The 14,329-nt window shown below is 37.5% G+C and overlaps 2 long non-coding RNA genes across 2 annotated transcripts in view; both read left to right on the top strand.

Moving 5' to 3' along the window:
- The window catches only part of LOC111925620 (uncharacterized), a 31,871-nt gene extending 30,214 nt beyond the window's left edge, over window positions 1-1,657 (top strand). Inside the window, exons 5-6 of the long non-coding RNA XR_015289432.1 lie at window positions 706-809; window positions 1,483-1,657. This is a non-coding gene — a long non-coding RNA (uncharacterized LOC111925620). The remainder of the gene's footprint in view (window positions 1-705; window positions 810-1,482) is intronic.
- A 5,999-nt stretch (window positions 1,658-7,656) lies between these two features.
- On the top strand, window positions 7,657-11,114 carry LOC147655621 (uncharacterized). Its single transcript, XR_015289434.1, has 3 exons — window positions 7,657-7,821; window positions 9,336-9,497; window positions 10,970-11,114. It is a non-coding gene; the product is annotated as an uncharacterized LOC147655621 (long non-coding RNA).
- Window positions 11,115-14,329: the final 3,215 nt, after the last annotated feature.

Genomic DNA, 14,329 nt, shown 5'->3' with positions numbered 1-14,329 from the left:
TATCTCACAGTGGATTCTGCCAGAGTTATTTCCTCTCCGGACATTATGCTATGAAACAATAAGCACACATGTAATGTAAAACAATTCCATTTATCATTGGTTTCATGTTATGCTTTTCTACAGCAGATCAGCAAATGCTCTGAAACAGTTTCTTTGTGGGAACTCAAGGGCTATGTTACTCAGAGTTATTAGGATTGTGACTGCTGTATTAAGGAAGGAAAAGCTTCAATGGAAGCCTGAGGCTTTTTCTACAAAAGTTAAATACATTTTATAACAGCATTGTTGGCTAAACTGCTTCAGGATCACAATACAATCAAAATGAACTGGGTGCTGCTCAATACTGTGTTTCTTGCTGCATGATAACATGCCATTGTATTGAGCTGTGAGAAGAAAACAGTATTTAACACGTTTGTTACTCTCCTCCATAAACTTGTATGATAAACAGCATTTGACACCATCAGAGGAAAATAAATGCTGGTGCAAAGCAAAACCCAACACAGAATAAAGTGGAGAACAGTATACAGTTGAAGTACTGTCCCATATGGTTGGCATATTAGCCACAGCCCCAAGGCAGCCCCAATTTATTGAAATTACCTACAGTCCCACCCACTGACAATATTGATTAGGTGAATTCTTGGTAAAAGGGGCTCTAGGATGTGAAGCCTTTCAAATACCAACTGGTAAAAATTTATTCTCATTTTACAGCAGACTTTCTTACTGACAGACCAAACTGGCATAGGCTCATGCAGGAAGGGGACTGGGAACATGTGGCTGGAGATAAAGGGGGCACCCACAGCAGCTGACATTCTGTAAGTTCTCTCTCTCTTTATATATATGCCTTCTTTTCTCAACATACTCGACTTACACTGCATGATTACGAAGTGTTCTTACTTTGGTACTTTTCTTCCTTCTGCCATTAATTTGAAATCAGCAGGAGATAATTTCTTATTTTGTGGATAGATAACAACACTAAGTCTACTAAATTCATTCTTCTGACAAAGTATTTTTCCAAATTTGTGTATAAATGAGGGGAAAATACTGTACTTTTTCACCTGTAAAAGTTGAAGAACTTCATTAGCTGTGACATATTTTCCGTTTTGCTACTCGTTTTCTGTAAGAAACATATAATATTAAGAGAATAGAGAATACTATTTAGAGAATAGTAATTACCAGGGGGTAGCAGTCCCATTTTGGTGGTTCTGCACTGCAAAGGTATCACTTGCAAGTAATCGGAGAGAAATTTCACTTGTGAAACTGCATCCTCAGACCTGTGATGATATATAAGAAATAAAAGATCAGGTTACCACAGTTAAAAGCCCAGTTTAACTCTGGTCAGAGGTAAAACACAATGCCATCTGCTTGTTTCATTCTTCTTGTGTTGAACTTTTGGAATTTGTCATAAATAACTGCAAAGAGCATAGGCAAAAATTAATTTAGATGATTCATTAAATGGTCACACTCTTTAACCTCTTTTTTTTCCAGGGCTATAGAACTTTTCTTCTCTGTACTTTCCACCTGGCCTTAAATCCTGAGATACAGGCACTGTGAAACTGTAAACCAGAAGATTTTCATTAATAACAGTCATAAAGGTGACTGTTTAACTGTTGTGTCATGAGCAATTAAGTAAGATTAAATGAGATTTTTAAAATAAATTAAATAAGATTTGTGCAGAAATTCTGATAGCAAGAATAGTAAAGACTGGCTTCCATGGAAGAGAAATGTAGTCCCTGTTAAAAAAAAAATAATTATAGGCTTGATATTAAAAAGGAAAACTAAAGAAAGTATAGTTTTCACAATCAGTGGAGGAACTGGAATTTCTATTTGTCTTCTACTTCTGCCAATTTTTTTTTGGTATCACATTGGATGAATGGCTCACTTTATAAAGAAGTTTTACATGGTAGTGATAAATGATAAAATGATAAATGATAAAATGACAATGATAAAATGATAAAATTCTGTTTTAAATGAAAACACAATGTTTTGTGTTGATCAGGACCCTAAAGATCATTTAGTTACAACCCCACTGCCATGGACTAGCACGTCTTTTGCTATACCAAATTGCTCAAAGCCCCATCCAGCCTGGATAGTCTAAGTCTCATCTGTTTCTTCACCCTCATTCTTTTCACTTGTTGCTCCATTTTTCTTTGTGTTACTATACTTGGTGTCTTGCTTTGGAAAGTATCTCTGGTTCCTTGTCCTTGTCCTCATGCTTTCCATTCCCCAAGCAACACTGCCCCAGACTCCCAGTTTGGGTTCAGCAGCACTCCCTCAGGGCTGCCCACCATGCTTTGACCCACAACAGGAGGTTCTTGTGTTGAACTCGTTTGTTAAGTAGTGGAATGTACCTGTTGATGAGCAAAACATACCTGAGGCAAGTTGTGTTTCACTGACCTGTCTAAGAAAGGTTTTCCATAAAGAGCAGTCATTTCTAAAGGAGTTCCCTACATCTCACAGATAACGTATCCTGGTTTTCTGCCCAGAGATCCCTACAGTGCACCAGGCAGCCTGGAGCTGAGTCTGCTCTCCTGCTTGCAGCTGTCCAGCTGGCAGGAGGGTCAGCCTCAGCTTCTCTCCTTGGGGACCCCATTTTCTATCAGTTACAAAGCTTGAGGAAGGAAAACATTAATAGAAGTCTGTCGACATATACTTTTTTAAAACTTTATTTTTCAAAAGTGGTAAGTTTTCCCTCCTAAAACTCACATACATAAAAGCAATATTGCTTGCTAAAAAGAAATGCATTTTGGTTCTCTTTTGCCATGTGAGAGTGAATAAATCTTGGGACTTATTACCTATATAATTCTAGAAGAAATTAAATATTTTCATTTTCTTATGATAAAGGAATAAATTCTACATCACAGGAATGTTTCTATTTACACAGTTCACAGTGGGGGTGCCACTGTACCAGACATTTTGAATAGAGCTGCTGCCCATCTGATAGGTGCAAAATAAGATGACAGAAATTGTCTCTCCCCCAAACAGTCTTTGTAGCCTCTTGAACTGGTATCTGAAAATTTCTCCTTTGCCATATGTAGTTTTAAAGAGGTGGATGTAAAGAATGGGAAGAGACTCAAGCAGGCCTGTATGGATTAAACCTGGTAAGCAAGACTGGACTTTACCTAGTCAGGATTCATTGTTTTCTGTATTATCTGTTCAGCAGAGGCCATGCAACTTTATCACCAAGCAATTTCCATCCACTATGGTAATTTATGTAAACTGTAACATAATACATTGCATTTTGAAAGGAAAACGATCTCTCTGTGTAAGTTTGGCTCTGTATAAAGAGCCAAACTTACTTTCAAGCTTGTACCTAATCTGCGGTGTGAACTTCACCTCTGAGAACTTCATCTCTGGCCACTGCATCTTGGAAGTCTTTTCTTTGGTGAGCTCTCCATCAAATCTTCATCACAGAGTTTGTGGCTCTTAACCTTGCTGCAAATAAGCAAACACAGAGTTCATCTTTTTTATCCCTCTGACTTCTACTTGTTTGTTTGACCCCTTTTTTTTCACCCTTAGCAGCTTCTTCCAGTGCTTATGATTTTTGTGTCATCAGTCTTAATTTAGTTCATAAATTCCAACCAGGAACTTTTTTTAACTGTTGTCATATATTAACACTGCTCTCTAAATTCAAATTTTCACTATTAGAATAAATTCTGTTGCATAGCCCAACAATAATTCTAATACCAGTGTTTTGTTATTAGCTTTAAATAAATATTCTGAGTGGTTTTTACAAACTTTCCACAACAGTTTAGGCTTTTTTTTTAGCAGTAGTCTTATATGATTTTTAGTTATGAAGTACAGGTCTTTTCTAAGGACTTTCATAATGCTAAATTAAATATGTATATGAACTTTACCTCCAAACCTGAAGAAAGTGAGGTCAAGGAAGACATTTATTTACAAAATAACCAGGAAATAAAAGAAGAACCAGTGCTTCCCTATAGTTATGTCTCTGTATGACTTCGGCCTTTCCAACACTGATAAATCATATTTAGTAAAGTTTCATATTGGAACTAATGATGGCAATTTTTTTTAGTTTTTCTAGTGAAGCCTTTTAGAAGCCAAAGCACATCATCACCTGAGGGTAAGGGAAGTGTGTTCTTAGCCATGTACTTTGTAAAACAGTAACATTTTGTGAAGCTCCTATAAACTGTAATTTGTGCTTGCATTAGGAAGTTAAGGTTAAAATTACTCACTAGAGCATTTGTTTTACTAAAACTGATAAGAAGTATTTTAGATATTGTATTACTTTTGACACTATTAACAGCAGAATATTCTCCAGCATTTTTTATCCCCTAGTTACTGGTTACAGATCCTATAAATCATTTGCCAGCTGTTGAGCTGGTAAGTCAGTGAGTTGCCTTTTTGATAGGAAAGTTTACTCAAATGTCATTTATATCAGACAATTATCGGAAAGACCATAAGCCACTAACTCCAGATGCTGAGCGTGTGCCTCTCAGCCTGTAAAAGTTGATTTTACAAAAAAAAGTATTTTGTTCCATCAGCCCTGCTCAGGTAAAGTTCTCATTCAAAACTTGAATGACAGAAGGAAAAGCACAAATCATTTATGCCTTCTCAGGGCTCCTTTGTGACAGGCTGTCTCTGTTGAAGCCACTTCTGTGAAGGCAGTGTGAAGTAGGTCTGACTGAACTAGTATACGCTGGTTGGCGTGGCGTGAGCAGCACAGCAGTGTAGGGCCGCACCAGGCAGAGAGTGCATCAGCTGTTCCATCACTTGGATGGCTGTTCAAGTGTGTGTTTCAACACAGGTCACACCTTGTAGCTCCTCTTACCCAGGCTATCATAGGAGGCTGTAGCAGTACTCCCAGTGAAGATATCCTCTGTGATTTTTGAGCTGAGCAATTCCAAGTGTAAAAATGGTGTGTGTCAAGTCCACTGATACTGAACACAGGGTCAATACCACCACCAGGTACTGAGCTATGGTGTAAAGAGCCATAAAAAAGCTTGAGCAGATGGATGTATCCACACAATGCAGTGAAGCAGCTGTGGGAGCAATGCAAGTCCTCTGGAGTGGCACTGACAGGAAGCAAAGCAAGCCTATCTCTTGCACATGAAGCTTCTTGGACCTCAAGCACAGAAATGCTCTGACCCATAAGCACTGCTTCTTTTTATGGAGACTGCTTCTAGGATATGCATGCCAAACTCCATCATGCACTTCCATGCCTTAGGAGAGCTTTTGTACAAAATTCCAGTTTCCTCAGTCCATGTCTTGCATTTGTTTAAAGGCATAAAAATCACAAATATGAATTTCCTGCAGATCCTGGTCAAGTATAATAGAAGAACATCTTGTCAGACATTTCTCATTTCCCATAGTAAAGGAAATCAGATACAATATGAACCTTTTATCTACCTTCTGCAAAACTTCATTATAAATATTTTTTGGTCATGTTGCCCTAATAGTCTTATATAGTCTTAACATTCACTCCTTGAAATATTTTTAAGCCTTCCAGTTGTGTAGTGCTCTTTTTGAGAGAGGATAACCAGGTGTTATCCCCCCCCACCCACCCAGTTTAAAGAGAGTTGTGTCTCTCTGGCTCTATTTGCCCTGTCCCTTGCCCATCTGACTGCTCTGCCAATAGCTTTGCACCACTAGTCTGTCATCAGACACTGTCATCACGGTGTCCTTGAAGCACAAGTGGCAGCCAGCTGCCCTTCCTGCCATGATTTACTGTAGAAAAAGAAAGTTTAAGAAAGCTGTAGGCAGGAGTCTGGCTGTGGAAGCTGCATAGGATAGGGACCAGGGTAGTCTTCTGCCCTGTAGGACAGAGATAGATGGGTTTCAGCTTGAACATTAGAGGGGAAATGTTCTTGTTTTCCAAAACTAGCTCAGGAGGTGGTTTCTGGAGGAAGAGGAGCTGTGGAAGTGGAGCATAAGAAAGCAAAGTATGTCTTATGGCGTGCTGGAATGATTATTCTTGTGTATCTCACCCTTGCAGAGCCATGAGGCAGATATGAGTAGTGTAAGCTTTGCTACCAGTCAGTACTGAAATTCACTTCTCAGATTGTTGTCCTTTCACTTACTGGTGCCGACCCAAATTTTCTCACATCTCTTTTCATGACATTCACCTTACTTGAAAAATGCTGCTATCCTTTCCTTGTTTTCTCCTCTCTGCTTACACAGTGATACCAAGCATTGGAGCAGAGTGCCTAGGGAAATTTTGGAGTCACCGTATGTGAAGGTCACCATTTAAAAGATGTAGGTGTTGCACTTGGGGACATGGTTTAGTGGTGGGCTTGGCAGTGCTGGGTTAACAGTTGCACTGGCTGATCTTAAAGGTATTTTCCAAATGAAACAATTCTATGATTCATGACACAGCCCTACTGCAAAATGGCCACATACAGGAATCAGAAATGGGGCCAAGCTACAAAACAGGGCTTTAGAAATATTGCCCAGGCATGCAGAGATGGGGTTAAGAAAGCCAAAGCTCAGCTGGAACTGGTAAGACCATCAAAGGCCTGAGAAAGAGCTTTAGCCTCCACATGAGGAAAAAAAGGCCAAACAAGATGTGGGCTCACTGCTATTGATTTCATGGCCGCAAAGATAGAAAATTAACAAGTTGCTTCTATATTCTTAATTATAAAAACAAACCTTAACCCTTTAAATATCAATAATATACATAGATGAAGAAGTCCTTTAGGACTGGATAACTATATGTTCACTTGCTGGCATATGGCACACAAGTTTTTAGCACATGACTCTTTCCTGACTGAAACTTAAATTCTTAGGGTCATACAGCTTATAGTACTAACATTTGGTTAACCCTGTTTTAATAGCAAGGATAGGCAAAGTGATAGGTGTTTTTTAAAGAAAACACTAGAAATGAAAGAATATAATATATTTTAAAATTAAGTATTGCATGTCTTTGTGCTACAGAAAAAATACCTGGAAAACTTCAAAAAAAAGTGTGACGAGTAGGAAGCTAAAAGAAGAGTCTGAATTATTATTCAGTTCTTGAAAGATAAGCTCATCACCTGGATTTTGAGGATCAAATGAATATTTTTGATTAATAGTTTGATTTGCCTGATACAAAGCTGGATTATATCAATGAACAAGCTTTCATTAGTTGTTGCAACATCTGCTGCAGAAGGAAAATTACAAAGTAAAAGTATCTTTGCTAAGGCACCATTAAAAACTGTTCTGTTGAAATGTTTTCTGATTTCCTTTTAGCATTGGGCAATATGTGTTTGTGGTTTTGACTTCAACATAATGAAGTATAAAATATCTGCATGTACTTCAACAAAAAAGTATAACTTTTTCCTCATAATGAGGTAGAACTGACAATTACTGGGAGATGCATGGAAGCTTTAGTTCCTTTTAAATACAAAATAACTGTTTCATGGCACTGTGTCCCAAGGCAAGGTCAGACATTAATTCAACAGTATTACACGAAGTAGAAGATAGACCACTGGACCTGTTGTTCTGTACCAGAAATACAGTCATCCCTTCTGGGTTGCTTAAAAAAAAAAAAAAAAAAAAAAAAGGAGAGTGCTTTGACATTTAGAATGCTAATGTTAGAAGAGATGATGATCTAAAAAAAAAAATCACTGATTTATTGCCACAGCTCTGTTAAGCAGTGAATTTGTAATGTGTTGGTTAATGATGTAGATTTAACCATCCTCCCATCCTCAGCTACTGTTGCAGGAGGTTAACATCCCCTATCCTTTGATGATTTACAACAGCAGTTCATGCAGAATTGTGTGACTAACAGTATGGAGCAGATCCAGCCTCAATGGACATGATGCATATTTCCTTCAACCTCTGCAGCTCTTTGCCAAGTGCACTTCAATTATGATTTGCATCCTCATTGTAAGTCCTGTCTTTCATGTTTCCTGAATAAAAACAATCATTGTTTGACACATGTACATAGGGCTGGAAACAAGTCCCCTAATATTATTTTTAAAACTGTTCTGTTGAGAATGAGAGTAGCCTTTTTATCCAGTAAGAAATTTAATTTGCAAAACAAGACTGGACTGAAACTTCTTCTGACTCACCTGTTTTGTACTGCGTATCTCCCATCTTAAGTGCTTCCTTTGTGTTCCCTTTATAAAGACCATCTGTTCTAAATAAAAAGTAAGTCAGGATGCTGTGTTTATATTCAAGTTCTTTAGTGCATGTAGATACTACCATATGGTTTTATTTAATTTCTAAAAGGAAATTCCTTCAAGGTCCACCTGTGCAACAGCTGAATAGGAAACCTGCAGAGCTATTACTGTTCCCAAATAAGTTACTTCCTGCCCAGATTTCCACACATAAGTCTTCCAAATCTGCAGAAAGGGTGTGTTTTGGCCAGTAGCTGATTTTCCACTGTCTCCTAGCTTATCCAGTTAAAAAAAATTCCCGAAAAAACAAGCCAAAACCAAACTCCAAAACTTAAATGATGTCCTAAGTATCAGAAGATGTGTGTGAGGGAGGAAGTTCTTCAGGCTGGGACCATCTTTTCATGGCATCATTGTCTAGGACAGCAGGATTGTATCTGACATTAGAACTCCTGGGAATTATTCCTACACAAATGCAGAGGTGGGCGAAAAAAACCAGCATCAAGTTAAACATACAGTTTAAATATTACCTGAACAGTTTCTTCTACAGATGCAGAAGAGAACCTATAAAAGTTCAGAACCAATTCATAGTAGTCTCAGTGCAGGAAAAGATTTTAAGCTATCTTTATATTTGCCCAGGTTCAGAGGCCTGGGAGCCAGATGAGGTTTTGGTGTGACTCCATATAGCCGCAGGGCTAGAACTGGGTGGGAATGCTTTACCTATACCACACTAATTTGTGTGTTAAAAACTGTTTGAAATCCACCAAGATGATGAAGGAAGTTGTCTCAGAATCCCTAATGTGTCCGGGTGATCCTCTAGGCCACTTAGGGTAACCCTTTGTTCCGGTGTCCTCATTTATGCCAGAATATGTTACCCCGCAGGGTGACTGTTCTTGGAAAGGGTGGATTGGGTAGGATATTTCTATTTCTCCCTTTGAATCTTTTCTGTGTTAATCATTAAATATTTTGGAAAGCTCAGCCATGAGGTCTGTAACTTGGGGCAGTGGAAACTAAGGTTCAGGTCCTTGCTCCACAGAGCATGATGAAAACCATGAGAAGTGGACCATTCCAATGGCAGAGACTGGGAAATCTGCTCAGCCTTCACCTGTAGTCTGGTGTCTGTGTTGTGGAGCTCAGTCAGACCAAGGAGTAATTTAAACCTCAGCCTGCCTTTTCAGCTATTTTAATGTATAGAATTTGGATCAGAAGTCCCTCCAAATTAAATTTCCGTCGATATTAACATATTCCCACAACCTTTTCTTAATCATTGGTGTCTTCTGTCAGTTTGGTTGGAGAATTCCCCATCATCTATATTGTGTATCAACAATGGTGTGGTGTGAAAATAGCCAGACTCACAGGACCAGCTGAGAATAGGAAGATCTTAAGAGGAAGAGATGTGCTAGTCCTAGACCTGCTGAGAGGGAGAACCATCAGAGGATCACACCGGTAGCTTTCCACCTTTTACTGTATCACTTTCCTGTAAGGTGTATCCAGCACAAGGAAATACAGGAAATAGCACAGTATAACCTTATGAGAAGGATATGATGGTATGGAAATCAGAAAACAATATGATAACAACTTGGTATATGTGAAAACTAATTGTAGGAAGGCTGTGTTCAGAATAATTTCACTTATGCCAAAAGATAATAAAATGTCTAGAAAGTCACTGCCAAAGAAAACTAAGAAATAGAAAGGTTTTCCAGAGGGAGAAGTCAGAGCTAGTTCAGTTATTAATCTATTAATAAATTACTTTATGCAAGACAGAATAATCAGTATTATCAGTGATGTTTATTTACCTTATCAGAATAATAATATTTTGTGTAGCTCAGGATAGATTTACATTATTAATAAACCAGTAAAAGAAGAGATACCTTCCTAGACATTGCTAAGCTATATTTTGACTTGCTGCTGCCTTCAAATCTTCTTTGAAAATTAGACTCTGAATTTACATAAGAAAGCCTTTCCTATTATATAGAATGGATCTGCTACTTGTTTTTTTAAATAATATTCTAATTTTTGAGTGAACTTTCTGTTCACTCAATCACTGAACTTACATGTGCATCATTGCTGTAAATCTCTATTATTATAAATCTCAAATTTGTATCAATATTTATTTATCTGGCATGTGCATATTTGAAAATTCACTTTATCTGTTTAAAAAATACATTGTTATGACAGCTCTAATTTCAGGACATGGATTCACTGAACTCTTTTGGTTCCTTGTTGACTAACATTTGTGCTTTTTCTTTTTAGTTATTATTCATCTGTTCACTATTTACAAAAAAACATTTTTTTTAATGAATGGTAAAGTATTGGTGGGTGATGAATGTACTCTCTTTCATACGGTATCACAATCCAGACACTTTTCCAAGTATTAGAAAGTATACCCATTTTAACCCATTTTACAGGTCTTGCTGGAATATTAAGTCTCTCATTTTATAATCCTTTTAATTAGATCATTTTAACAGGGCAGGCTGAATACCTAATCCAAATAGAATTGTTCTCTGACTAAGGCATGAGTCCAGGATGCCTGGGTTACATGTCCCTTTTTGCCAAACTACTAAACCTCTTTGTGTGTCACTTTTTCCTTAAAAAGGAAATAACATGTGGAGTGTTAAAGTACATTTAGTATTAGAAAGGGCCTTGAAATGCTTGCATAAAAGATACCATGGAAAATCATAAACATTGGACTCTGTAGGTTCTTATCCATGAGGACTTTATTTTCAAAATTGCTATAAAGTTCCATTTAACTGTGCATATGAATGGGTTTCAGTATGTTCTACAAACTGAAAATAAAAATTCTAAATCTCTTTGAATGCATCGGCTCTCACAAGCCAAGCTTATGCCAAACTTGGTTTTGGATTAAAAGGGTTTTGAATTAAAATTATTTTGAATAAAAGGGATTTTTTTTTTTCCAGATATATGGCTAGAGATGTTGAGATAAGTGAACTGATGCTAGGCACCAGGGAAGTCCATGTAAATTATCCCAGACAAAGAGCCCCAGGGATGAGCTCTCACAGTTTCCCACAGTTCAGAGTGCATTCCTGCAGTGTGCACAGGCAGGTATTTAGTGAGCTGCTCACAGAGATGAGCTCGATGGGTCACCACTGGCATTTAACTCCTGGTGTTGCCAGCAGGGCTTGTGGAAATGGGGATGAGTGCTGGCTCTTTCAATTCCTGCCTGCAAGCCATTGTGTTACACTTAATTTAAAATCCTAGCTGATTTTAGGGAGGATTTGTAGCAAAGCTGCTCTGAAAAATGATGAGATACATATACCACTGAAAATCACCTTATTTTTACAAGCAGTACTCCAGTATGTTAGCTGTAAACCAATAAATGTGCCTTATATTACCATTAAGCTTTAATTTAAATTTGGACAATGATTTAGGAAATGCAAGGGGTATGACACCAACAACAAGCAACTGTAACACCAAGGATAATGGAGACTGCAAAATGTTGATGACTTCAGCTGCTGACCTAGAGAACAAGCTCAGATCAAGAAGCTGAAAGAGCAGGGGAGATGGAAGTTCTGCCAAAACCGTTTATCAAAATATTAAAACATTAATGATATCATGCATAAAATATCGTTGTTATAGTTTTATTGCTGCAGTTATATTTCCCCATGAGCCAAATCCTGTTGCTATTTTCACAATAAAGAAAGAAAAAAATGTGTTTACCTGAATGGGAATAGTAGGATTACTGCATTCTCATGGGGAAATGAGAAGAATGCAGAAACACAAATGGCTGGTTATGCATATGGATGTAAATTTGATGGTGAGTGTAACTCACTTTCCCATGTTCTTCTTTGCCATTTGGTATCTGGTGAATATTATTCAAGCCCTTATAGCCCTAGAAAAATGTAGGCAGAATTATTAATTGTTAGGAAATAATCTCTCATGATTTTGAATTTATCTATTTCCAAGCAGGTCAAGTCCAGAGTTGGTTAGCTAATATAAATGTAGATTATCCCCACCCCCCCAAACCAGCTTTTTTTCTTAGTGTTTTTTACTAAAATTATGGACTATAAATAATTCAGAGAATTTGCAAGAACATGAAGTGAATTTTGACCTCCCAAGATTGAATTTAAATTTGCTCCTGGCATGAATAAGAAAACAATTAAATTAATAGGAAGAAAATCACATTCCCTAATTTCAAGTGGGATCTGAACTTTATTATCCCACACAGCAGATGAGTTGCCTTAACCACCAAACTGTTTGTTCTTCTGGCATGCCTTCCTCATTTCCAACAATACTTTATTCTGTACTGAAAATATAATTAAATACCTTACTTTTTTTTTTCCTTAGTGAATATTTTAGAAAAAATGATTTGTCAAAATAAAAATTTTAAAACTTCTTTTAAGTTTCTAATTTGCTGAACAGAATGATTGAAGTGAATCTCTATTTTAAACCTTTTGGTTACACCATGCCTTGGTTGTGCCTTTGTCCCAAATGTGCATTGTTTTTCACATTGCCAGAGGAGGACCTCTGCTGCTCACCAGTGCCTGGGAGAAGAGCTGGGGTGGAGGGGGGAGCAGAAGATGCTCAGCTTCCCCCAACCTCATCCTGTTCCTGGACATGGATCAACTCAGCTGGATCCAACACTCTACATCTTCCTGAGCAGACCTCAGAAGTAGGGTAGCTGAGCTCTCAGGTGACTTTGGGTACAATCTGATGGCTGGTTGATTTTTTCTGTTTAATGCCAATCCTCTAGCATCCTCTTTCCTCTTAACAAGAAGTACCAGAAGTATTGGCAGTTGTAAGAGACAAGTGACACCAGAAGAAATATGAGAGATTATTAATGGATACCCATGATCGGCTTGCCTCGTTTTTCAGAGGAATTTTCCAGATGTTGCAGTAGCCTCACATCAGCTTGCAAGGTTATTAAATTGGTTTCATGCTGATTTATTATTACTTCATCTTTTCATTTTTGCTTATTACTGTTACTTGTGTACTTTTATACTTACTTTCTACAGAGGAAACCATAGACACATTTTTCAAATGCAATCCTTTCACTTTCTTCAACAGTAACAGATGACAGTCTCCATCCGCCTTTTGAGATAAACCCTGTTTTCTGCTTTAGAACTTTGGTCCACCTAAAACTGAAAAATAGTGAATATGACACATGTAGAGCCCTTGTGTTCACGAATAAATAATAGGGTGTTTGATTACTTAGTCAGCACGCAGTAAATGCTGCAATTAAAGCAGTATGGGTAATCTGTTTTTTAACTCTGTACCATCTTCACTGCTGTAATTTCATGTGGAAATACTTATAGTGGGTAAATTGATAGTTAATTTGACCTTTCCTACCTAATATTTCATAAATGTTAATGCAGCTTCTCCTCAATTGTCCTAGAAGCTCTTTTTAGTCTGATTACTAGTTCCACTTGCTAGAGAGGAGAGGAATATTTTTTATGGTTTTAGTACAGGGGAAAACCACATTTGCCAGTCTGCTCAGCACAAAATCCTAGCATAACTAATCCAGTGGGGGTGGGGATAACAATCTTACTGCAGTTGGGTAACTGGGGTCTCTCTATAAAATTACAAAATCAGCCACTGTCTTTGCTATAAACAGCCACTATCTAAGCAGTGTAGCAGTTACTGTTACTCTTTTGTCTTCACATTTGTGAGAGTTCCAGGTAAAGCGTCTCCTAAAAAGGACTTTATAAGAAATTTGATCTTTGAAAATTTTTTGTACTGAAAAATATTTTATGGTGTACTGAAAATAAAATTTTAATATAATGATTTTTTCCCATTTATGTTAAAAAAAAGTTTGTTTGAGAAATAAATTTGATGGCTAGGAAACCTTGAGAAACCAAACTTGGTAGTGGTCTGAATTGAACTTCTAGCAACATATCTGGTTTTACATGTACTGAAGAATTGGATAAACTCTCATCAGTATCTGAGAAGTATAATTTCTACGTAAAATATACTTTACATGCAGTTTTTTGTACTTCCTTTCCCTCTGTTTTCCCCACTTTTTGTACAAAAGAAAACTGAACACATAGGAACTTCAGGGGTTTTGTTCAAGCTGAAAGATTAGAAAATTTCCATGTAGCTTTTACCATTGCTTTTTGTTATTTTTACAGCAGAGACCACCTAAATACCCTAAATTTGATGGTTGCTAGTGCTGCTCTAAACATCTGGCAGAGAAGTCTGCCGAAGGAGAATCGTTACCGTGTGATGACAAAATTAAAGCCTGCACAAATGGAGAAAATTGAGGTTGCTGAGGTTACCTCAAGGCATTTCCTGTCTGCTCAGTGCTTTGCCCTGCAGAATGG

This window comes from Cyanistes caeruleus, chromosome 1, assembly GCF_971803275.1.
Source record: "Cyanistes caeruleus chromosome 1, bCyaCae1.hap1.1, whole genome shotgun sequence".
NCBI classification, from domain to species: domain Eukaryota; kingdom Metazoa; phylum Chordata; class Aves; order Passeriformes; family Paridae; genus Cyanistes; species Cyanistes caeruleus.
The sequence above is the reverse complement of the archived record's forward strand: the minus strand, read 5'-3'. Positions and strand labels throughout refer to the sequence as shown.